At 30.9% G+C, this 27,607-nt stretch overlaps 1 long non-coding RNA gene across 2 annotated transcripts; it reads left to right on the top strand.

The window, feature by feature from the left end:
• The first annotated feature begins 285 nt into the window (after positions 1-285).
• On the top strand, positions 286-27,302 carry LOC132926803 (uncharacterized). Of its 2 annotated transcripts, none has more exons than XR_009661532.1 (3): positions 286-451; positions 26,792-26,962; positions 27,056-27,302. It is a non-coding gene; the product is annotated as an uncharacterized LOC132926803 (long non-coding RNA). The 2 variants fall into 2 exon arrangements; XR_009661533.1 differs by lacking the exon at positions 286-451 and adding an exon at positions 26,647-26,726.
• The last annotated feature ends 305 nt before the right edge of the window (positions 27,303-27,607 follow it).

Raw genomic sequence — 27,607 nt, 5'->3', positions numbered from 1 at the left:
ACTTTAATTGCTTATCTGTTTTAATATATGTACCTATATGTTTGTTTGATACGGATTTTACTAAAACATTTTATTTAATGATAGTCGTTTATTGCATTGGTATAGTTAATTTCCTCCTGGCAGTTTAACAGCGACGGCGAGCAAATAGTGAACTTTAACAAAAACATAAATAATAAATCAAAAAAAAAAAAAAAACACGAAAATATCACTGTATACATAATATAATATTATTATGTTTATTTTATAACATAATTAATATTCAGATACGCACAACGGACCGGCTTAGTGTGATAATTTATTGTATTTATGTGACGGAATTTCGATTCGCATTTGTGGAAAAATGCTATTAACGTGCGATATGCGCAATAAAACCCCATTTTTATATGTTCTGCAGTTATAATTTGACGGGACACGTGCAAGTTTATTGTACACTACTCACGGACGAAAACGGGTAAGTTTCGAGTGCTGTGGTTTTCGCACTAAACCGTTTATCATGTAATCGATAAGCACACGAAATTGTTTGATAAAAACATGTTTATATCGTAATACATTATCAGATCGGAGCCACTATAGTTAACTTTTATGGTTAGACGGATAGTTTTTTCTTAAAAGTCTTACAAAGTTTACTTTAATGAAAAATTTGTTAAACATTAATTATTGTTTAAAACAGAAATATAAAAAATAATCATAATAAAATACTTGTGAAATGTCGTATTTATTTAATTTAATTTATGATTGAAAAATATAAATAAATAATAGTTGTCTGGTGTCGCTATACCTATTATGCGTATAGAATCTTGATACTTATATTATAATATATTAACAATTCTTATTGCACTTTATTATTTTGTAAATAATATTATGTATTTATGACGATTATATATAAGTACATACCTCGCAAAATAAATAAATATATATATATTAATGTAAAATCGTGATAGGTACGGGATCTTATTTGTCTTTTATTTGGGACGCTCGTCTGCAGTCTATATTATCGTGAAACGTAAGATTTTTGGACGGGCTTTTAAGTTAAAAGTACCTATACATGTACATAATACGCATGTAGTCAAAGGCGTGAGGATGCCTTTACGACTGAGAAACGATGTTGTGAAATTACACCTACCTATACTAATTATATACGATAATATAATGTATGACACTGTCATCGCGTAGTACATTATACATGTTTAATTACGAATTTTCGCTTTAGAATTTTCTCCATCACAGCATCACCCACGGTGGTTGACTATAGAAGTAAACAACTAAACCGTTCGACTGAAAGCTGGTTATGGCGGTGAGAAGGACCGAATTCAGACGCCGAGGGGAGGTTTCGCCAATGTACCGTACGAACGCGTTAGGGTGGCATTGAGTGGTTCGATCGTACGATGCGAATATGTGACTGCAATAACGATGATCGTATTAACGAGTGTGTTAATATCATAGTATACTTGAATACCCCCTCCCCATAAACATTGGCATGCTTAAATCCCCAGTTTTGAAATCAGCACTCGTATTATTCACACTGGTTATTATTATGTACGGTACAAAGCGGTTGTTAAATATATGTGATTATTAATTGGAGAAAGAGGTGGGAACTCATTGTGTAATACTGCAATTTACAGTACTATAAGATTAATCGAAAAAAATAGGGGACTTGAGCAGCACCCCCAGATTTTCTAATTGCGCGCACACCTATACTATTACTATTTTTTTTTTTTTTTACCTTTTATTATTATATAATAATATATATATTGTTCCTGTTATATGTAGTGCTATTCTTGTATCGGTTGTACGAAATTCTCGGGATACATCGGCGAATTTAAATTATTCGACGATTGTATTATTGGTCCTACATATTAAGTCGAGTAGTTCTCCGAGAAGAGTAGAAAATAGAAATGCCAGTTGTGGTTTACGAATTCACAATTGAAATTCTAACGTTGTGTAACAATGTGAACAATATGGATATATTTTAATAACATGACGTGTCTTAGATTTTGAATGCGGAGCGATTAATGAATTGGTTAAAACATCATTGTAATAGACGTAAAAATCGTCCGTAAAAATGCCGCAATCTTCAATTTTGAGTACGGTTTCTAAAAACTTAAATTTCGTGAGGGGGGTAGAGTAAATCAAAAGTAAAAACTCCCAAAACTTTTCATAAAATAATCATGAAAACAGAAATAAATAACTAAAATTATAACTACTGTTATTCAAAACAATAGTTACTTTTTTAGTAAAAAATAATTTAACTTAACTCATTTTCAATAATTTCATCACCAAGTTAGGTAATAAATTAAATAATATAATCACCCATAATGTACATAAATTCACCACTCAATCTTCTTTTCTATGTACCTACTGGTCCATATATTTATAATAACCTACTTTAAAAGATACGTGATTATACAAACTATATTATATTCAAACTAAATTTAACAAACTGACTACTACAACAAGCTGCTGATGATTTCACCAGTATATTGTAAATTTCATATCATCAATAAATATCTCAAGTATAAATAGTTTTAAAATTTAATTAATCAATGAATATAAAAAGACTTGTAGTTCATATAATATTATAGTTAAACATAAAGTTATGTCTCCCCCCCCCAATTCAAGATTGCTCAATAGGGCCCATTGGCCATTATTCAATGTACCTACATTTTAGTATTTATAACCTATGTAATATTTTGTATATTTGGTTATTATATTATTATGAAATATTTGACTTAGCCTAACGTAATAATTTCGTGAACCAGTAGCATTAAGGTGTACATGCATATTACATAAACTTAATATAATATAAACTTCTTCTAATATAATTAGTACCGGTAATAATTGGTTTTTAGACCAATACTCAAACTCTATGCCACCGATAAGAGATTTTACTCAGTGGTGGACAGGGTTTAAACAGAATTACATTAAGTTAAAAAAATTTTTTAAAAAAGTGGTCAAGTGAGTAAGTATATCACTGTTGTATAGTTATAGTGTCGAGTGGGTCACTGTAATGGATTTGTTAAATTATAATTCAATGACATAATATTATAGGTACGAGAAACGATTCTGAGCAGTGACGGTTTATCAGCCTATTTAGGTAACTAAGTATAATTTCATGATATATTATTTGATGTTTATCAAAATTTAATCTAATTTATTTTGCTATTGGTATTTCAGTGGGTTGAATTAATTTTTTCCGAAAACATTAAATTTATTATATTATTAATATTTAATTTTTTATAATATTTTATATGTTACCACATTATATTATAACTGTTATTAATTGTTGAGTCAATATCACTACACCTTGAAACAGTGCGAATTATATAAATAGCTATTAATGTCTTAAAATTAATCTACATATTTTGTACGTACAATAAAATTCATAATACATTTAAAAGTTTAAAGTCCCCACGAATAAAGTTTTCGAACTAAAATAAAATAATGAACATTGTTTTTCATCGTTTAATGTAATTATCATGTCCAAATATGAACAAATAATAATAATAATTACTTCAAATATCTATACAAATAATTGTAATTATATAATATAAAGATAAGGTGATTTTTTAAGCATCACTCCATTATTATGCTTACAATATGCATATATTCAAATTATGGTTTTTACAGAGTTTCAAGTTAATAAAAAAAAACATTTTTATTAAAAAATAATATTTTTAAATATTTTTTAACCTTATTATATTTTTTTAAGTTTTTTATTTTTTCGAATGTCAACATAGAGTTTTAATTTCATATTCCAAAGTAGAATAATTTTCTGAGTATTTTGAATATATGCATAATTTAAGCATAAAAATGGGGTAAGCATGCTTAAAAAATCACCTTGTATATTATATTTTTGATTATATAATTTGAACTACTATGAATTTTGTCAAAATTCTAATGTCAAATGCATAAAAAAAAACCTGTCTATTTTAATACAAATATGAAAATAGCTTAATATGTGAAATCTTGTATTAATTAATTTAAATTAATTAAATACATTAAGTCGAATACCAATATTAGCGATATTGGATTTATGTCGGAATTTAAGCATTGGTTGAATTTATTGTCTCCAGTTTTTTGTGCTTATATCAAAATATTTGCAGAGTTGAGAATTGGTAGGTAAATCATAAAAATGTTTTGGTGATTGTGTAACGTAGCTTTGTAAGTATATAATTTGAAGTATGCAACAGCAAATCCATTTATGAAACTTTTATTTTGCATTTTTTTACTTTTTAATTTTTTAGGTATTTTTTTTTGTTGCATTTTTAGGTTATATTTTCCTTTTTTAGTTCATTTTCCAGTATTTTTAATTAAATTTTATCAATTAACATCGTTGAAAACCATTTTAAAGTTTTTTAGGCGAATAGCATTATTAAAGAATCAATCAACTTCAAAATTAAAATCAAATCAACTTTTTATAATTTTTTTTTTATTAAATAAATAAACGTTTATGTATATAATTGTATTAAAATATCTATATCCTATATAAATTTAAAAATTAAACTAAAAACCATTTTAATACATTTTATACTATAATTATTGGCATTTTTTAAGGTTTTTTAGTGCATTAGATTCACAACCATAGTTTTTAGTTAATAGTTGACCATGTTTCAGTACGGTTAACTAAAGAGTAGTTGATGATACGCATTATTAATTAGTTGTTGTTGCACAAATTATTGGGTTGGCTACACCGAACACTTTTAGTTATAAAAAAATAGTTGTGCTAACTCAATAAAACGCCGAAGATATATTAATATATTAATTTACATTACTTTTTAGGAATTTAAATGTAACTAAATGAATGAGCAGCAAACCCAATCATATTAATTTAGTTTTTAAATCTATTGTTATGTGTATAATTATTTCCCAACTTGCAGGTCCGGATATTGATTGTATATATTATTAATATTATAAATAATTTTCTAATTAAAGGTCGGTCTACGATGCCACATAATAATATAACAATGAGTCACCTTGTTTTGTAAATCTAGTTGAAGGGAAAATTGTCGTTTTATCACGGTGCAATTTTTAAAAAATTAGTAGGTTTTGTATAATATATATACATATATATAGCACACATAACGCTACGAATTTTTACAAAAGACTGTATCGTAATTATTAATATTTGGTGTATGCGATTTGAAGTAAAACATGAATAGTATCTATAATAGCAGAATTTATTTAATTTGAATACCTACATAAGGCTTAACAAATTGATACAATGTACCTCCGAAGTTGTTCTTACAGTAATTTCAAAACCTGTATTTTGTAAGATATTTTTTGATATGTGCGTATTTGTGTAAACATATATCACAAATGTAATATAAACCAATGTATACCAAAGTCTGTTGTTAGGTATGTTTGTTTCAATCGCTATATAGCAGGGGTAGTCAACATGTATATATATGTACGAGAGCCTCACGGATAAATACAACGATACCGAGCGACAAAATGCTCATAAATACATTTTATATATTTTAATACATATTTATAAATGTATACTTAAAAAATTAAAATTCATAGTGTTAATATGTCATATAGCACTATGTATAATGAAAGAGTGAGTGAGAGAGGAGAAGGAGAAAAATATTCGATTTGAAGGCTTTATATAGCTATATTAATATTATACTATCCATCTACGTTTTTAATCGAACGAAAAAAAATGACAATGTTTTTATAGAAGTAAAACACAAACAGTCGATAGTAATTTTATACTATATGGGACCAAATACAAACGTAATATTAACAGTAATAGACAGCGTAAACGTCATCGTTTCGGAGAAAATATAAATCGATCCGTGTACACTAAATACAAACGATCATATTATATAGGTATAGTTCGATTCGTATATATTTTATTTCACGGTATTAGACAATATAAACAAATAAGCATTTTACTGATATAAAAAAGTCAACTTTTACCGGGCAGGGGGTCTAATTTATTCGTTTGCCGACCCCTAAGCCCGCCTGTATGCACTCCGCTTGTATCTGTGCAGTGACATCCAAACAGCAGTGTTGTTTGTTGTCACGGTGTGCACGATACCCGCGTAAGACTTTATAAAACATTGATGTATGGTTTTTTTTTTTTTTTTTATATACACATTTAGGAGATACAATAATTTTGCTCGTTGTCCAAATTCTGACACGGCTGTGTTAATATACTGGTTTTAAAAAATGCAAGGCCACTCGCTATCATAACCCTCAGAAATACTCAAATGTGTATAGTTTTAATTTAATTTAATATCATATATACTCGCACACAGACGTACATTATACGCCATTCAATGGTTTGAAGTGGGCCATGAATATATCATTGCTGTAGCTACGGAATACGCGATTTAAAATTGTATAAAAAAAAAAAAAAAATAATGTACAAACTGTTTTTTTATACGCGTGCATTAAACGAAGTAGGTACATAAAATCGATACAGCGCCGGAACACGAAATATATACGCCCGACTCGAATGGTGAACATGGCCCGACAACCGTTATTTCGGTCTACGAAATTACATAAACCATAAATATTATATATATATATATATATATATATGTAAATATAATATATTAAGCAGTATAAGTAGTGTGATCGGACAGGCACCTTCCTCGAAATCGGTTAAGCGTGTTAAAATAGATATATTGTAAATATAGATTACCTACACGTTCCGTCTTAAATACGGCGCGTTCCACTTAACGTGATCACTGCAGGTTTATACAATCCACTATATTATATTCATTGATAGAAAAAAAAAATAAAAAATCCCGAACCTAATCAAGTGTTTGTAATGTCAAATCGGCCTTTAGAATAAATTACTGTGTGCTGGGCCATTGGATCACTTTTATGGCTTCAGGTAGACGAAATCAGTACTGATTACAATCACAACGAGTAGCATATAATGCATAATCGTGTAATTTTAGGTAAATACGATATGGAAAATAAACGCTTAAATAACATCAACACGTTAGTTACCACGTTTAGTGTGGTGATGGATGCTGGACTCACCGGAAAATCGGGAATTTTCCGGTAAACCCTTGCCCGGGGTTTATCGTTCAATGGTGCCAGTTGCATGCTTAAAGATTTTAATTTGTATTGGTTACTTTCAGTTTGCGTAGTTAGGATTTTGAAAAATGAATGACCATACCCATCATACGAGTATAATGTGATAGATTGTTTTCGTAATAATAAGAAAAAAAGTTTAAATAGTTACGATGTTAATATTGAAAGTTATATATACTTCGATAATACTCTGCTATTGGTTATCAAATAATAAAGGCGATTAAAAATTTAATATTTTTTATAGTTTTAAGTACTGCGAAAATGAACTTGTTAGCGTCATAATCAAATAAACCAGAAACCCTTAAACTAAATAGCTGCAGTATATATGATTTTAAAAACTATTTATCCAATTAATTATTACTCGTGTAATCATTTTTATATAGGTGCGACCGGCAAATTAAAAAAGATTGCTCTTTTTCCTCTCAATAATCTTTAAATACCGCTATAGTTAAGTGATGAACTTGTAACATCTCTTGGGTGCAGTACATTACAATCGTTTTTATTTTTAATACAACAATTAATAGAGATATACATATTTTTCTGGGCATAAAAAATGGCCTCTAAGCGATTTTTCGTCATGTACACAAAACAAACCATATAACAACGAACGTTTAACGTAATATTATGTTGATATACATATATACTCACGGTGATTGAATAACACAGTGGTTCTTAACCAACGCTGTGCACCGGTAATTGAGTGTGCCACATCCGTGTGCCGACCGGTGTGCATGAAATGCTGTCGTTGCTCGTGGGTTTCCGAACTCCCGAGTAAAACGAAGGATGACGCACATTCAAGAATTTATATATTGAAACCCATATATACTTGGGTGGCCTTAATAACCGCATGTATTTCCTTACATCACTTTTCACCACTCCGATTTAAACTATATATGTTCTGCGGTATTTAAAGTTTAAAAAAAAAAAAACAACACGAGTTCTTAGAAGGATTTAGAAGGATACATTGTTCCGAAAAAAAAAAAAAAAATGAAAATATGTTGGCGTGGACGAAAAATATTCAAACTAAACGCGTTGCTGCGGGGAACGGTATCGCCCCGACGCCCTTCCGCTTTTGACATAACGTTTTAATATTTTTTATATTATACACGCGCTCGTCGGATACGACGTATCTTATGTTTCGGCCACAATACTTTCCCGAGGTTTCCGAGTTTTTCCGACGAGTCTCGCTAATAGTGATATATGTAGTATACATACCTACCTATATAATATTATCGTGTATAGACGATGATGGGTACACACGGCACAAACACAGCGGTTATACCATACCAGTTATATGCGGACAAACGGAGGAATTCGATAATATACTCGACCGCATTATAATAGTATATTATATATTCTTTATAGGTACCGTATGTGTATTATAATGCGCGTACCTACCTGTGTATATATAATATGACGTATGTATATGTTTATATACGCGAATGCATATAAAACGATATAACATATGTATTTATTCACTCGTTCCGATGTACCTATAATACCTACCTTCTGCAACCGCGGTTGCGCCCCAGAGTCGTTGTACCTACCTATATTTTCGCTGTCGTCCGTTTTCAACTCGTTTTTTACCATCCTCAACCCCCCCCCCCACCGTCTCACTCAGTACTCTGACGACTGCTGTTCGCGGTCCGCTCACGTTTGGGGTACTATGTTGCTGTCGACTGCTGCTGCTGTTGTTGTTATTATTATTATTATTATCATTATCGTATACGATGCTGCTGCTGCAGTTAATGTTATTCGTTATTATACCTACGACCTGTTTACCTGTTTGCAGTCGATGATATTTTAGAAATACGCCGTCCAGTCGCAGCAACAGTATACTATACAGCGACATGCAGTCGGACTTGATTGACGTCTGTCCTCGGCCGATCGGTAACGCGATTGTCACGGTTTTCAATAAAATTTCACTATATACTATACGACATAAGCATTTTTCATATCGGACGATTTCGGCGTAGAGTCTCCCCGTGCGACGATTTTAGTAAACTAATATAGAAATAAACATCATATTTTGGAAGTATCCTTAATTAGGCGGTTAATAGGTACATCTCACGCAAAAGTCTAAATAATCGAACGGAAATGGTCCGCCTATACATTTGTTGGTATTTTCACGCAGTCTTGAGCTCATAGGTCCTAATAAGAAGCCACGCATAATAATCGATAATAATTGGCCACCCAAGACCCAAACCTCCTAACTCCCTAGCCTGGAAAATGGACGGCAAAAAGCGAAGCTTTGAAATAGCCGATTTTTTTTTAAGTGGCCTTGTAAGTACCGTCACTGTGCAAGCGGCGTAAAAACTTGTCGCGACCAGGTTGCTGAGGTGGGTGATTTGGGGATCCTTTCCAGGACCGATTGGAAGTTTTTTTTTTCAGCGCGGTTGACGCGTGAGTTTTATGAACTAAGTAACACTGAGGTAACGGCGATCGACGACGATTTAGTTATCATTTCGTTTTATCTGTCTTCACGATTTCGCATTGGTCGCCGGCGGCTGTTTTAGCTCGCCCGATTCTTCGTGTTTCGTTTTCTCAGCATTCGTGTGTCGTTAGTCACGGAAGTATAACAGCGGTTAGAGGTTTCGTCCGCGACAGTAGTATAGAAATTATAAATGCATAACCACGCTTACATGTATATGATATCACAGTAAATAATGATTTCGCCCGAGATCGGATAAAACGATATTACGATTAACCGTCATTTCTCGTGAAAGCGATCTGCTAAAAATGTATATATGCTTTGCCGATATTTTGAAAGTCTGGAATCGGCGAGGACAATATAAACCTATCCCCGTTAAACCCGTCGAATCGGTTGTTCTAGATAATATATATTATATCGTTAATGTCCAGACGAGTGGTCTGGACGGACTCAATAATAACGATATGAACGTCGTTTGGGATTATTTTCGCAATACGACCTATACCATATATTAAATATTAATTACTATGGTTTTTGGAGCGATGAAAATATTATGTTAATAGACGTCTGCGGACGTCACGCCGTCACGTGCAGCTACCTATCGCGTAGGTACCTATATTGAGCTGTCATTTTTAAATACGTCCAAACCTAACGTTATTATTATATTTTAATGCTCGCCCGGCCGATTATATGATTCAATTTGCCCCGAAGCGGATGATGTTTACCATATAACTATTATACGTACGCGGTGAATATGTGCGTGTAGGTATATGTACACGTGTACGGGTACACTTAAATTCGCCCAAACGAAACGCCCCCCTACGCGTACGCCGAGTTCCGCGCATATACGTCACGTACGTCAACGTCGTACCTACACCGGTGGATATTATAATAATATTAAAATTTTCTACGATATTTTATTATTATAAATTATGATGATGTTGTTTTAATACGTATCTGAAACACACTATATATATATATATATATGTATATTATATATTCCGGGCTGTAGATCGAATTATTTGTGTACCGGACGTTATTATAATAAAATAAATAATAATAATATATAATATACTAAAACTGCACTGTTGACGACCACCTGCCTCAGCGTGGACACCTGCGATCGTGTGTCGTTTGTGTTCTATACAGGTAATATAAAATATATACATTTAAATTTAAATCCGAGAACAATGTATGAAAATGAGTGTTATTTCGGCGTTGTGTTTAATCTCGATGGCTCTGAACGAAACTCGTAAGATCGGTGTATGGGGGGAAAAAAATAAACGTTCAGCCTACAAATATTTTTTTTAATCGATTAAAATTCAAATTTTGAGAAAATTCGGCACGAAAACGTTTTTGGTAGTTGAAATTAATAAAATTTTTAATTTTAATAGCTTAAGCTTGAAAATCGAACAAAAGGTTTATTTTGACATCTTTTTACAGAAACATAAAAATCTCAAAAATACAAATCCAAAACTCTTTTTGTAGGCATTTCAATTTTTAATGTTTACGCGCGAAATATTATTTAAATGTTATTTGGCTGCATTTCTAAGAATATTGTTTGTAGGAACTCGAAACTTGGTATAAAACTTATGTTTAAAAAAATGTTCAGATTAATTTTAAACTATTTATTATAGCATGAACATATTATACCTCACACTGTTCATATTATACAATCTATACTAATATTATACGTCGGTATTAAATTAGAAATTAATATCATTTACTAATATTTTAACATTAATACCATTAATATATCAATTTATTTTTGTTAAAAATAACTTAAATTTACCATTTTACTAATAAAAAATGTATAAATATATAATATAAAACATCCTAAGAAATATAGGCTGACAGACCGTCTCCACTCTCAGTACCGTTACACGTAGGCAATGATTTATCATTGAATTCAAACTTGAGACATCCATTAAAATGACCTATTCAACGACTAAGTGATATACTCCACGTTTACTTTACAGCATATTGAGTGTCCTGATTTGATTTTATTGAAAATATTTTGGCGTTTCATTTTATTTATTTTAACTAATAATTATTGTTGTTATAAGTTTAGCCATACATTCAATAATATAAATCAATTATAATATTATTATATTATACAAAATATAATTTCTATTATTTACTTCAATATTATTATAATGAATAAGAATTAAGAAATAAATAAAAATAAAATTATAATTTTAGGAATCACTCGCAATCATCGGAGTCAATTTTTCTCACGTGAAATTATACACATTGTAGGTACACGCGTAAATTTGTTTCATACTGTATAATTTATACCTAAAAATCAGCAAATTTAAGCAATAAAAACGTTTAATATCAAATCATCCTCGTCCACTCATCTAGTAACTCCCTTTATATTATGTTATAATTCATACTATCAATTCCCGTTTTCATATGTAAACGGTAGAAAAAATAGCTACGATTTACACCGATATAGCCATTAGTCTATGCCAATGCAATCACTCCTCACTGCAGCTTTCTAACAACTAAAATCTCTAGGGATTATGTTATCTACATACAACTATTCCTAAAAATCATCCCCGTTGTCTCAAGTTATTATATTTAAGTGTTCCTAATGAGTGAATATTTTTTCCTAGTTTTAATATTTAAAAATATTTTAATTAATATAAAAATAATAGGTATATTGATCAAAAGTATATGACTATTTAAAAAATATAAAACTAGAATAAGTAAAATAGTTTATTTTTTATTATATGTAAATTAGTTTAATAAAAACAAGTTAATTTAATTTTAGTCGGTTGTAAATACATTTTGATTAAAAGTTCATGATTTTCAAAAAAATATATTAGATTTATTTTAAATTGAAAAAAGTATTGGAAATTTGGAACTAATATAGGTGGTAGGAACTCAAAATAAATAGTATTGAGTGCTTCAGTGATTTATCTCATATGTTAAAATAATACCCAAATACAATAATAATGGAGGAAAACACTAATAAAGTTAAATGCCAGGTTTTTTATCATTATGCATAATATAATCATGTAAAAATATATATATATAATGGTAAATTTTTATTTTGTACAAACAACTTTAAATAAAGAAATTTTATCTTTTTTTTGTCTTAGCAAATAAAAACTTAGGGTAATCATATTTATATGTATAAAAAAACAGAACCAACAATTTTGGTTTAGCTATTTATTTTATATATAATAGTTTATGATGTATGCGCCTTTAATAAGTTTTAGAAACCAATGATAAAACGATATTCTAGAAAACTTTCTTTGAACATAGTACTATTCAAGAACCATTTCAAACTTAATCATTAAACAAATGAATTTGTAAGAGCTAATGTAAATTTGTATTATAATTTTATGATTGCAATAATACCTAAATAAACATGACATTTTACAAAACAAAAAAATTGACTATAAAGGTTAAAATATAACAAACTAATATAGGAAATGGTTTAAATATTTAAATAATTCGACAATAATATATTCATGAATAAATTCAGAAAATGTATTTACATTATCTAATTAGTTAATTAAAATTTAAAAGCCATAATAGTTGTAAAGTGAAAATTACTTCGAAAAACCTATTATAAATATTAGGCATTGCTTTCAAAACATATTTATTTTTTAACACATGCAGCACGTACCGAGAGTGTTAAGTTTTTGAATATTAATATGTATTTAAATACTCCCTAATTTGTCAAACAATTCCCAACTCCATCAAATGTAATCGTACAGATAGATTTAGTGTTACCTGAACAACAAATTATCACCATTCACTATACCGTATAAATTATATACACTCACACAGTCATGGTTTGACGTCAGTTATGCACTATATAAATATTAAATAACTGTATTGCACACCAATGTAAGTACACCATAAAAAAATGTATAAATATATTACCATTTTTATTATTAATATAATATCTTATTTCATTGTGTTTATTATTGATATAATATTATATAATATTATTACTTTAATTTAATTTTACTTATTTTTAACCCGAATTCGTGATATTGTATACTACTTTTGAAACGTGTTCATCTATATTATAGTATATTTTTGGCGGTATAAGCCTAAGGTTAAGTATATAAACGCGAGAAAAACCGTTGGAAAAAATTCTGTGAAGACATAGTCGAAGAGATATAGATCTCATAACAAGTGCAGCAGTTTCAATATCGATTAATAAAAGGATAGGATTTTCCAGACCCATCCTCTTTGTTCGCGTCATCTTATATACATATGCGTATGCCACATAATGCATATTATTATTATTATTATTATTTATGATATATTGCACACACTCGAAACGTATTGGCGTATCATAACACGCGCGGTGTGCATCAACCACTCGGCGGTTATGCCCGCCTAAATGGAAAGAAGAAAAAAAAACTGCACCGACTTATTATTAAGTTTATGAGCTGTGACGCGAGATAAATTCGCTCTCGGTGCGTATACGGCGCGCCTGCGTGTACGCGTGTGTGCGTGCGTTAAACCTCTTCACCCGTGTCACATTTTACCCCTGCAGTAAAGTATATATATATATATATATGCCTGCAGTTATACACGTGTATAAATACACGGGGTAAAGTGACTACGAAAACCGCCACTGCACAGGCCTGCAGTTTTTTTTTCTCTTTACCTTTCTCTTTTTCTCTCACTCTCCCTCTCTCTATCTCTACCCGTCCCTCTCGCTCGCCCACTACTGCCGCCGCCGCCGCCGCCACCGTCGTTCCGACCGCTTTTCTCTTCCGGAACATTTTAAGCTCCCCTCATAATCTGTTCGTGGGTTTTCGTTCCTCCTCTCCACCTCTGCCCATATACCGCATCGCTCCTAACATCAACAACATCGTCACGAATCGTGTAAACCTCCACCTCCCCTCCCCCTATCGCTGCAAATGTCGTACGACCCTTTGCCCGCGATGCACACATGCGCGCGATCCTCCGCGCCGGGGGTTGCACTCGTCCCCGGTATATATATATATATATGTATAGCATACAGTGCGTCGCGTTGCACCTGTGCGCCGCCGCCGCGCACGTCTCGCCTAAGGCCTAACCATATATATTACACGCACACGCACATATTATTATTTTATATTCGACGTGCCATTATTATTTATATATACGTGCACAACACTGACGTGCGGACGACCCGCGGTTTCGCGAAAAGTGTAGATAAAGTGTCATATACAGGTACGTAGTGTCGTATCGATCGTAAACTACGATATTATACAATATATAGGTACTGCTGCAGCCGCGCGTACCTATAATGACCAGGGGCGTCATTTGGGGGGGGGGGGGGGATCAGGGAGTGCGGTTGCACCCTTCACTTTTAAAATAGTTTCAATTGGCCTACGCCCTGATGAAATAATGCACGATTATTACTTATCACTTGAATTACATTGGTTATAACTTATAAACAAATATTGTGCTATAAATATTTATTGTATTTTAGTTTTTAAATTGATTTTTACTATACTTATGTTGATGCATTGATTCGGTCCATGATGTATGAAAATAATTGGAAACAGGATAATGTACATATATGTAGTATATCTATTTTTTTTATATGGCCTGCTTGATACCTCGCCACCCGAAAAAAACCTGAAATGACGCTCGCCCTGCCGCGGGCACCTGACCTATCCTGCCCGTAGTGCATTGTGTTCGTGAAACGTTTTTCAACGTGAAAAGTTTATGAAACGTAAGTTATGCCGATATTTATAGGTATCTACTTGTTGGTGTCCTTAAATATTCAAATGTAAACTCCTTAAGAAAATACACCACACCCGTGCGTGTGTGCGTTGTCTCATCGTGTCTTTCAAAACGTACGTCATAGCAAATTTGTTTCTCATCTCCGGTAGTGTCCTTTAACATTACATAATCGAAACGACCTATTTCCAAACTTAAAAGTAAGAAAACGTTATCTGTGTTTTCACGTGGGTTGGGTTTTTATTATATTTTTTAGCGAGTTATGAGTATATTTTTAAAATTGTAATATTTTATATACTTTTGACCTGCTTAAAAATTTAAATAGCGTGAAAACCCCACGCGAAAACGCGGATAATTTTTTTACTTTTTCACTCTATTATTAAAGGTTGTTACACAACATTTAAACTTTCAAAAACAAATTTTCCATTTCATTAGTATATAATATGTAAGATGGAGAAAAAGTACATGTGGCATCTTTTTAAAATATAGAAGAAATTGTTATCAAGCACGTGCAATTTTTGAATTTTTCTGTATGAACTACTTAATAATATTATCACTGATGAACACTTCTTAGCCAAACTCTAAAATATATATTTTTAATATCCGTAATACATTTAAACCATGTTTTGTATTCCACGATTTTCTAAAAAAAATTGATTTTATGCTCCGGTAATCACTTTCAATTTTCTACCTCTTAGTAATACTTTGGTCTGTATATATAGATAATGTAAATTTATTTATGCGATACATTATCTTTTCTTTGTATCACATTTTTCAGTTATGTATTTGTATTGTATTGTATTTTACTTTCTTATAATTTTATAAAGAAGCGTATAAATAGTAACTTAAAAATGATATTCAAGAATATTATATCATTATTTTTTTTATTATTAACGTTTTTTCGAATTCTTAGACAATGTATATTCACATAACAAATCGCGTGCGCAATAAGTTTACCGACACACGTCCCTACGCGTTATAATATCGTTTATATGTGCCTACACGTTAAAATAACAATAATATAATGTTATAAATCGGTACCGCGAACATGATACACATAATAGACATATAACACATACCTATACACAACATATTATTATTTTGTACACCGAATAATATTATTAGATTTTTAAACCGAAACGCCGGTACGAATACGCGTATTGCGCTCGTGTTTGTCCCGTTACACGCGCACTTCGTCTAGACGCGAGTATTCGCAAAATAATTGTATTATTATTGTAAAAAAAAATAAACGTCGCGGCCGTCAAACGCGTCGGGTTGGGTTAGTCAGATAGGTAGGTATTTCACTCGCGAAAAAGGTTTATTTTTCGTTTTTTTTTTTTTTCTATACGCATATAATATTATAATTATTCTCGCGGAAAGTGGACCACTATACGATATTAGTATAATATTATATGTATATACATTTACGATCCGATAATCCAATTTTATATTAGTCTTAAAATCAAATTAAATAAACTACTTATCAGAAATAACATCGAGTTAACATCGAGTTTATATACATTCTAACCAGTTGCGTGATTTTTATTATTTTTTTTTCTTTATCGCGGCGAGGAACGAGGGGGTATACAATGATATTATGTTTTTATAAATGCATGTTAAGATATTATACGTTATGTTATTCAGTGATTTCGTTGTCATATTACTTTCGGGTACGCGCGCGTGTGTGTGAACCAAAACCACTGTTTTTTTTTTTATTTTTTTTTAATAAACAATAAGATATCGGTTTTAAAAAAATTGCATTTTTTAAAATCTCGTCTAAAACACACAATCATATAACCTTGTTGCCCGCAGAGTTTCGACACGCTGAGTTTCAATTATTTGGAGTTAAATCTGACTGATTAAGTTCCAGTTGGCCTCTCGTGGCCGCAGCTGGAAATGAAGTTGTGCCAACAAACACGATTCACGTATATATATATATAAAATTATTATAAATAAATATATGTTTATATATATATATAAAACAAAATACTCTACCACAATATTGATCGACAGATTTTCGTGATTTCTGTGTCCTCTGCACGTAGCGAATTTACCATTATAATTGTATACAGGTGTAGTGCACACGTTTTGTATTAACATATAAAATTGTATAGAGAAAAAAATGTTTCGCCATACTTATTAAAGACTCACAGTAATACGATAAAAACTATAAAACTAAGTATATTCTTTTTAATATGTTTTTAAAGAACATTATGTTGCGATGGTAAGATAAAACTTTTGAATTATCGTTTATGACAATACATTATTTCTTGCGTATGTATGGCACAGAGTACAACAATAAAGCTTTATACTTCTAATAAAGTTCGTCTTCAAAAACTTTTAGAATAGCTACTCTTTAAATGTAAGTCACATGTAGTCGAGCATTTTATTTTTATTTACGCACGGAAATCAAAACTCTATAAATACTTCTTTATACGTGAATACTTTGCGTAAATACATAGTATTTATTTTATTTTGTTTAATTTAATTCGCCTGGAACGCGCGAGTGCATATTATTTAAGTTCACGGGATAACTTTCCAAATGATTCGAAAACGCTATATAACGATAATAAAAAAGTAAACTTGCCGATCTTAATCGATTCGAATATTATTGACGAATTATTATAGGGGAACAAACATTTAAAATTGTTTCACATCATCGGTCGATGGTAAATACCGTTGCGGTTGGACGGCTATCAGTTTTAAAATATAATAAACGCATATATGAAAAAAAAACCCGTTCGCCAGGAAGAGGAGGAAAGGAGACTTCACACGTTGAAATTTAGTCTCTCATTTAATATGATCGGCACTCTGTTACAGGAATTTCTTTTGGTCGAATTGAAAATAGGTACTGGCCATGTACGTACGTGTGGAATTTCAAGGGGAAAAAACCTACGTCATTCTGAAGGTATCGTGACAGAAGTATCAATACACTTGGAGGTCGAAAGGGCATCGGTATAGATTTATTTTTGTAACTTCTTTTACTCGACTTGTATTTTTTTCCCTCAAGTCCGAATGCAATCAGTTAAGTGATTCATTTCGACAATGAGAATGAATTTGATGGGAAAAAAAATCATATTTTTAAGAGTTACGAATGTTTTAGGAAATCAATAATGGCATAGAATTTATGAACCGATTGGCTGTTCAAAAACTTTGACGTGCTCTTTGTTAAAGCTTAAAATGTAATTAAATTAATATTCAATGACGTATAGTACCTACATAATATATTACACACACATTTTACTATATTATATTGTTATTAGATTGGTTTTCAAATAAATGGATATTGGACAGTTATATTTTATTGTTAAGTATCTATATATATATATATATATTGTATTACATATACTTACACAAAAGAAAAAAAATAATAATAAATCAATTAAAATAATGTACAAGACACTAAAAAAGTCACAAATATATTTAAAAACAAGTTTATTTCAATAATATGCGGACAATGAGTCGGGGTTTCAGTAAGAAAAAAAAAAACAAAATATACGTACGCACTATACACATATTATGTATATATATTTATGTATTATGTAATCTGTTTATAGCCGTGGATAAACGCGACATGATTCCGATGTATAGGTACATTATGGTTGATATTAATAATAAATAACTGATTTTCACTGGATACATACTATTTATGACGCACTACGTCATGTCAATAATACAAAACGTAATTTAAATTTTATCCACGTAGGTATTTTATAACGATCCGGATTATAAAACGCACGTGTATCGTTGTAATGATACTCTGTACAACAACAAAACTTCTACAAATAGTTTAATAGCTCCGAGTATAGAAAGAAACCGCGTCGTCTGTACGTCATATACGATAGGATAACCGGCGTATTTAAATCCAATGTCTACTTAAAAATGTGCTATTTAAAACGATTTTTATGACTTTGCGTTGTATTAAATTACCGAAGTTGTGACGGTACGGTCGGTACGAAATTCGACCGAAAATGCATGTCTTCTAAGATAATTACATAATTGGGTATTTAGACCCATTATCGTAGGCAGTAATTATTATTCGTATCGCGTTCGCAGGAAATTAAGCTCGCGCAAAGGGCTCCGCGGGACTTTATCGCGTCAAATCACCGACACATTACTGATAAACGGTTTCCGATTTTAGGTTTGCTTGGCGTTTTACATTAATGTAAAAAAAAATAGAAATTATGTACGTCCCCAGCAACGTCAGCGAAACGAAACATTTATAGGTCTTATAATACAAAATTTACGTGTAGGTACATAAGTTTTTATAAGTTCCAAATTCGAGTAGGCAAAATTATCATTGCGGTGACGTGTAGGTTGTACAATTGTAGATACATTTTAAAAGTGCGGCTACTCCCATTGCATTAATTCACACTGTCAAATTACTGAAATACAACCGTCAACAAAATATATTTATTAGATGTATAATATTCCTATCTAATGATTTTCAGGACCTATCATCACTAATATCAATCTATTTAACCGTATTCATACTAAAATGTAGTGTGTAATTTATTAATATGAACCGACGAGTATTTTTAAGCATACATTTTAAAATGGTAAAAGTTCGAAAAGCTCTTTGCAGTACGGCCAACTTCATTGGATGATGAAAGGGAGGTGACTTTTTAATTAGTGCTTAAAAATACATAGACATTTCACACGATATTTTAATAGCTTTAAAATGACAAAATGGCCAAATTTCGCATTATAGTTATCTGTGATTTAAACTTAGTTGAATAATTGAAAATGGTTCACGGCCGAACTAGGTAACAAATTACCATTTTGTGCTTACTAATGACCGACTAATTGTCGAGGAAACTTGAATTAAAAATATTTAAATTAAGTTGCCAACTTTACAAAGCTACTGAAATGCTCTGAAATACAAATCATAAGTACCTACAAATAAAATAATATTGTATGTTACAATTTTACAAATCGTTATAAATGTAAACTTGATATCGGTCGTTTTTAAAAATAAAATTATAATACCTGATCTGCAGTAGTTTGGTATTATATAATCATGCATACTATATAGGGTTATCGACGATTTTACCTACATAATACATTTATTATCGATTTCGAGACCATAACAACAATATAATGTAATATCTCGATTGATATATGTTACATAAAATAGCAAATAAGCATGACAAAAATCAATGATGTAATAATATTCACTTTTATTGTAAATAACGCCTCGTCTCTCCGAATAATCGTTTAACGTCCCCCAATAGCGCTAATTAAATAATTATCAATTATTATCATTATTTCTCTCTGATTCCATAATAATATGATGACGTGGTAGGCACGACGCTGTTACAACAACTACACTACGCTATAGCTACTACCTACAACGAATCGTCGACGATTAAAAAACGGTGAAAAAGTGCGTAGGAACAATTGCATCGGTATGCGATGTGAATTAAATATAAACAGCCCTTTGTTCGGTCGGCAATAAAATCTAGAATTACGATTTATTCCATACGACTCCTTTGCGCTGTTATACGCGAATTCGTATACAACGGCGATTGGGCGTGTGGTGTTTGCCTCCCGATAGTCTTGGTTACCGGACTCTTGAGGAGCCCACGCGAACACGAGACGAATTATTTTTAGATATTTTATATAATACGCTTTGTACAATACACTTTACAATACTTACATTATGGTCATGCGTAAACGAATACCTATTATTATTGTATAATTGTCGTATATCGATTCTCGTCGTATTCTTATTAGTCCGTCGAAACTCAGTAAAACGCTCATTATTGTTATAAAAGTACTGTGCCCGTGTAGGCAGCATTATTAAGCTTTTGCAGGAATTACATAACCTATAGTCGATCGCTTATACGCATTACAAAATGACACTTATTTTATACAATATTCGCGTATATTATAAACATAAATTTTATTTATTTGATGATAAATAACGAGAGTGGTGTCGAGTAGAACCCAATAGCATATAAGATGTTTAGGTATAATGAACGGTTATGTGTTACTGGGTAGCAGTGTTAATGATTAAATAATAATAATTAATGATTTGAATGAAGGTCGGCGAATTATTAATTTGTATTTTTGATAAGACTGGCGGTCGTAGGGAAGTACGAATTGCCGGCTTGTCGGTAGTGTACAGATAGTATCGCAAACTTTTCATCCAAGTCCCTAAGTTATAATTAAAAATTGGAGAAGATGGTGATAGCTTGTTCGTAGCCTTACCTTCATACACGAGTTTTGGTTATATAAAACAACAAAGACTAGTGTATCAATACCACCACCAGGCGCTGATGTTCAGCTTTTCAAATCAACATTAGCAAACAGCAGCAATTCCTCTAAAAAACGGTCCTTTTAATGACCACCTGACGCCAGCCATATGAATAATTAATAAATAATTCAAAATTCAAGTTCAGAGCATCTATGCATCGATTAAATTAACACATATTAGATGACTTCCAAAATTCAAACGCTTAAAATTTTTAAAAAATGTTTATAAATAAAAAATTCTTATATTTATTATAGATTAATAAGCGTGTGCATCTGTTAACTAGATGGTTTGTTTTCCAACTTGTACATATATTATATAATCTTAAATAAATTAATCCAATATAATTAATATATATATATTTATAAGAATGTTATAATATTATGTACCTTTCTTTAATAAACTAATAATAATAATAATACAGTTTCCCATAAAATTGTTTAATGTTCTGAATTAATAATGCGTTTGAATTAAGTAGATAAAGTATAATGAGCATTGTAATAGATTATATGTAGCATTATTGTAGAAAACATTATACCATTGGACTTTTTTTGAAAACATTTTTTATGAATTAATAATATTATAATCAACTATATACAGTCTTGGAATGTTTTAATCATCGACACACTAATTATACATTTATAAGTCATACTATGAATGTAAAACCTCATTTATGCATAATAAAGACAACGGTTTCCTTACGTTGTGTCACGTCAATAGCGACGATCGAATACAAAAAACACGGCCTCTGAAAAACAGATACAAGGCAATAACTATGTTTTAAATTGACAATAAATTAATAAACGAGTTGCGTGCAAGTAAAATATTTATAGGCATGTGAACGTTTTTGTGCATTCACTATTTTACATTTTAATTAATAAGATACCTATATACGGTAATGATGTCCACCGTCTAATATCCAATATGACTATACATAAGTGATATACACAATAAATTCAGTATAGATAAAGACAACGATAGTGACGAATGATCGACCACAGTATTCATAGATTTCTCATACTGATACTTAGTAATAATAGCTGGTTTTCATGTATAGATATTTCGTAAGTGACACAAGTCCAAAAAGCCCGAACGTAAAATCAATATTTACGAATATCTATTTACAATATCTTTTTTCTCGTCTCGAATCAAACGATATTTTCAATCATTTAGTACTTAACTACTTTACGTTTAGTGGTTTAGTGTTGTACACTTAGGTCAGTAATATCATTATAAATAAATTATTACTATACAACAATAATAAGACTTAACACTTTTGAATAAATTATGATTTGTTACCATCCACGAGAAATTTAATATTAAAACGTTTATACGTTTACTATAACAGTTTCGACTATTTAATAATGATTACTAATTATATTTAGTTCTAAAGGACAATAATATTGTTGTCCGTATATTAATTATTATTATTATTATTTGAATTTATTGAACTGTTAAAGTCTTAAGCGTAAATGATAAGCTTAATAGGGTGATGACAGGATACGCCGGGAGAATCCTTAATTTAGAGAAACTTTTGACATGAACAACTCTTATAAATTAGGTACTTTTATTAAATATATTACAAATATTTGGAATAATATAATATAATAAATAGGGTTTCTTGGTAAATATATACCATATATGTATATAAATATAATTTTGATAAAAAATGTGTGATTTGAAAATACCATTAATTTAACAATAACGTTTCCCTTACACCATTCTTCTATTCGTAAATATATGATTAAAAGCTGTAATCATATCACAATTTATTTCTGAACCGATATTTATTAAAAATTGGCATTATTTTCTTTGCGCACACCGATTTCATAAGGCTTCGTAAAATCTTGACATGATATTTCAAAAGTAAAACTATTTATTTTTAATTAAATTTGTAACAGTCGTAACTCGTAACTAAATAGACGACTTTATATAATATATATTATGTTGTTGTACTAGAATACAACACAGTATACAAGTATACAACATACTATTGAACAACTGCAGTGTTGGGAATAGATAACTAATAATTTATCTAGATAAAAATAAAGATGATTGTACTAATTTTTATCTACATAAATATCAGATAGTTCCATTTTTTTAATTTTGCAAATATTCAGTGATATAAGTATACTAGGTATTAAGAAAAAAAAGTTATAATTTAAAACATTTTAAAAAATAAATATAAAATAAAATAGTTATAATTCATTAAAACATATGAAAATGCATTCTCTAATTCAATAATTACAATAAAAGCTTCAATTTGAAAAAAAATAAAGTTATTTTATAGATGTTTTTTTGCTATTATTATTTATCAGTTGCTATATTATTAAAAAATTAAAAAATATAAATTAAATAATATTTTTAATTTTCAATTTTTTTTTTTTTTTTAGTTTAATTTTTATAAATTATCTAGATAGGTACCTGAAGATAACTAGATTTTTATATAGACGAAGACAAATATAAATGAGTTGAAAATTATCTAGATAAGATAAAAGATAAATTATTTCTATCTAGATAAATTGATCTAGATTGTTCCCAACACTGTGAACAAGAACAGTGACTGAAAAATCAAAATAATACAAGTCGGTACTGCGTATTTGTATTGTTTAAGTTCTAAAATAGTATTTATATATTACAATACACGATACTACACGGCTATCGGTCGGTTATCGACAATATTTTCAAACAATATATAACCGCGACTGCAGTATTGTGGTGGCCGTTGCGAAATCAATTTTTTCGCTCGCGTTATCCGTCTCGTAAACTGCATCATTTAAACGCGCCTCTCGGGTTGTAAATGAACGATAATAAAATGAAAACTCACTTGGTTCTGACGAACCGATTAATAACCGTACGGGTGGGCACATACTATATTATATATGATAATATGGTATTTTCAATCGACATTGCTAATATTTACAAATGCCTGTGCGGGTGTATTATTATATATTGATTCGGCACATTGTACTGATGTGCATAGCCTTTCACGATATATTATATACGCATATATTATACGATGTAATACACGCGTACTTTTGACTAAACATATATCGGTTACATCCGCGGCTGTGACACTGACGCCCGTCGGTATATCTACCTTGATATTATACAATGTAACTCAATGCATCTCAGTCGCGAAAACTGTAAACATTTGTCTTTCGTACAACGTGTATTTTGTAACCGAATGCGTTTCAACAGTTAAAACCCACCGCAATAATGGTCGTGTGGTCGTGTGTAATGGAATCAAAGTATATATATATATATATATATATATCTATATCGAACGTCGTCGTGGAAATAAGAGAGAAAAAAAAGGAAAAAATCGAAAAGACATGGTATATTAGAGGTAGGTGCATTCGCGGGTTTGGGTGTTCGACGACGACGACGACGACGACGAATCGCGTTGTTAAGTAATTGGCCATTTTCCCGTTAAAGGTACCTACACGGGAAATGATTCGAACGCGAACTGAATAATTGCGAACGATTGCGAGAAAAAAAAATGCTCCGTGTGAAAGAGTGTAAGATAAAAAAAAAATTTAAATAATACGCTTACGCGTTTAACTAGTTTTCAGACTACATTATTATATATTGTTTACGACCGGATTTCGACAAATCAAAATATTGTGCGACGTTCATCGATAATCGGTCGTAAACTCGTTATTATACTCGTGTTATTATTTTTCGACGTTATAAAGTATATTTCCACCTGTCGATTGACAGCAGTCGTCGTCGTCAGCGTCTTGCGCGCGCGCACAGGCCATGCCGTATTATTGTCATTACCACCGCGTAATCGTATGATGGCTTATAGCACTCTCGCGATGGCACTCATCTCGCGATACGACAGCGGTCGTCTCCTTCTTTGCTCGCGGTCCCGTCGCCGCCGCCGTCAGAAAATCCAACGAATTTCGTCGACGACACAATAAATAATAACACAGAGCACAACCGCATATAATATTGCCGTGTCCCCGCGGCCAGTCAGACGAACGACGCGACCGGTAAACCCACAGAGTAATAAAATGTAATAGAAATAATAAACCGCACCGGCAGCGTAGGCATAAATAATATATTATGATAACATTATTACGCGTCACCACGTTATAATAATATGCTGGTCACACGATATATTATTATTATTTTATTTACTTCGGCAGCGCGACGTTTTGCGAGACGCACTCGCTCTAGTCGCTCTACATAGCGTCACTCGTAACGTTTTATTTTATACGATTCGAATAATAAGTACATGACGTGTCACACGAGGTACGATGTGTGTAATGCCTATTTTGTATTTATGCGGTATTACACGTGTAATGTGCTTTATATTATTATCCTAATGTTTTCGCGGCTAAAGAAAGAAAAAAACTCGTATAATTATCCGCAAAGCAGAGTAGGTATTATACTTGTCCGAATATAATATTATTATAATGTAATAAGTACCTACCTATATTATAGTAATAATAACGTATGATATTAATGTAAAACGTGAAAACATCGACCGGGTACCCGACTAAACCCAATGTATTTTAGTGCTTATGCGATAAGTTATAAGTAGTGCCGGAATTTGCAAATGCAAATTTTCATATTTTTTATAGTTATATATTATATATATATACTTGGAATAATTCTAATTAAAAATCTATACGTTTCATATAATGTGTGAGTTATAATGCGAAAATGTATTTTTGTATATTACATAATAGTATTAAAATTCACATTTTAATCTGCATAGTAATAACATGAAAATACGCATACATCATAAACATACTTAAAAAAATGAAGGATTTTTCTTATTATAAATGATCATGCTCCGTGACAACTGCATGACTTTTTGGTTTGAAAACTTAAAAATCTATTTTATACAACACTAACGATAAAGTAGTTTTTTTTTATATTTTAAGAGTGTTTATATAATTATTAAACTATATAGTGCATCGTAAAGTCTATACTTAATTGATAGGCAGTGATAGTTTCTTAGTAGTTATTTTAATCATAATAATATGACGATTATACAAACAACTATTGTAAATACTATAAACTTTTTATTCATTTGTTAAATAAAAACTATGGAATTTTTATGGGTTTAGAACGTGAAATTAAAAATACTTATTGCCGTTAAAAAAATTATATATCCAAAGAACTAAAAAAATATATTGAAATAAAAACGTGTTTATTTTTAAATATTACCGTAAATAATGTTGCTGATAAATTTTAGTTTTTAAAAAAGGAGGAACCTTCTGAAAAAAAAAAAACATCACGTCGTACCAGAACTATAATAATGATGTATTATATTATCGTACTGTATTAGATACGCGAATATGAAATGATTGTATTTTTTTATCTTATAGCCGTGTGCCGATCGAAAAGATCCGTTTTTAGACGAAAACGCCTCCGAGGCCGATGACGGAGGTATTGGATGAAAATTAATAACAAAAACAAAACGAGAAAAAGAAAACATGTACGAAAACTTTGGTCCCACGCATACGATGAAAATATTAAAAGCGTGTTTACGTTTCTCTGTAAGTAGTATTATCGTCATAATATTAATATAATTTTCATATTTTCCTATAAAACGCACGTATTCGTTGTTTATAATAATTTACGTACGGCAGAGCCAAACAACAAGGGAGACTTCGCTACCACCGTCGTCGACGTCGTCACCACGCATTGCACCGGAGTATATATAATATAATATTAAATAATATTATTATATGAACGCGCATACGGCTTTTGCCCACGCAATACGTTTGAGAGTCGATGCGTATATTTATTACGTGCACTAAAACGGTATACATATGTAGTATGTTAGTATGTATAATAATATTATTACGATATAATAAATATTGCGCTTGACTTCGAGTCGCGTATTATTTATACATTTATAATAATATACAATGCCGCAGTGCAGCTTGTACGGTATACGTAAGCAAGTCCGTAACTGAAAAATAATTTCGGGGGGGGGGGGGGTTAAGCTAAAAAATTGTGTTTTGATTAAAACAGAGATTGAAATAGTTATTTTACCTACTACCATATAATATAACACGAAAAAATTTCGGGAGGGGTTTGAACCCCCAAAACCCTCCCCCAGATACGGCCTTGTACGTAGGCACTGCGCATGTGCACCTGTAGCGTGATATTCGGGGATGTGGCGACAACGATGCAAA

Source organism: Rhopalosiphum padi, chromosome 3 (assembly GCF_020882245.1).
Source record: "Rhopalosiphum padi isolate XX-2018 chromosome 3, ASM2088224v1, whole genome shotgun sequence".
Lineage (NCBI taxonomy): Eukaryota > Metazoa > Arthropoda > Insecta > Hemiptera > Aphididae > Rhopalosiphum > Rhopalosiphum padi.
Note: the sequence above shows the minus strand (reverse complement) of the source record. Positions and strands in the feature narration are given on the sequence as shown.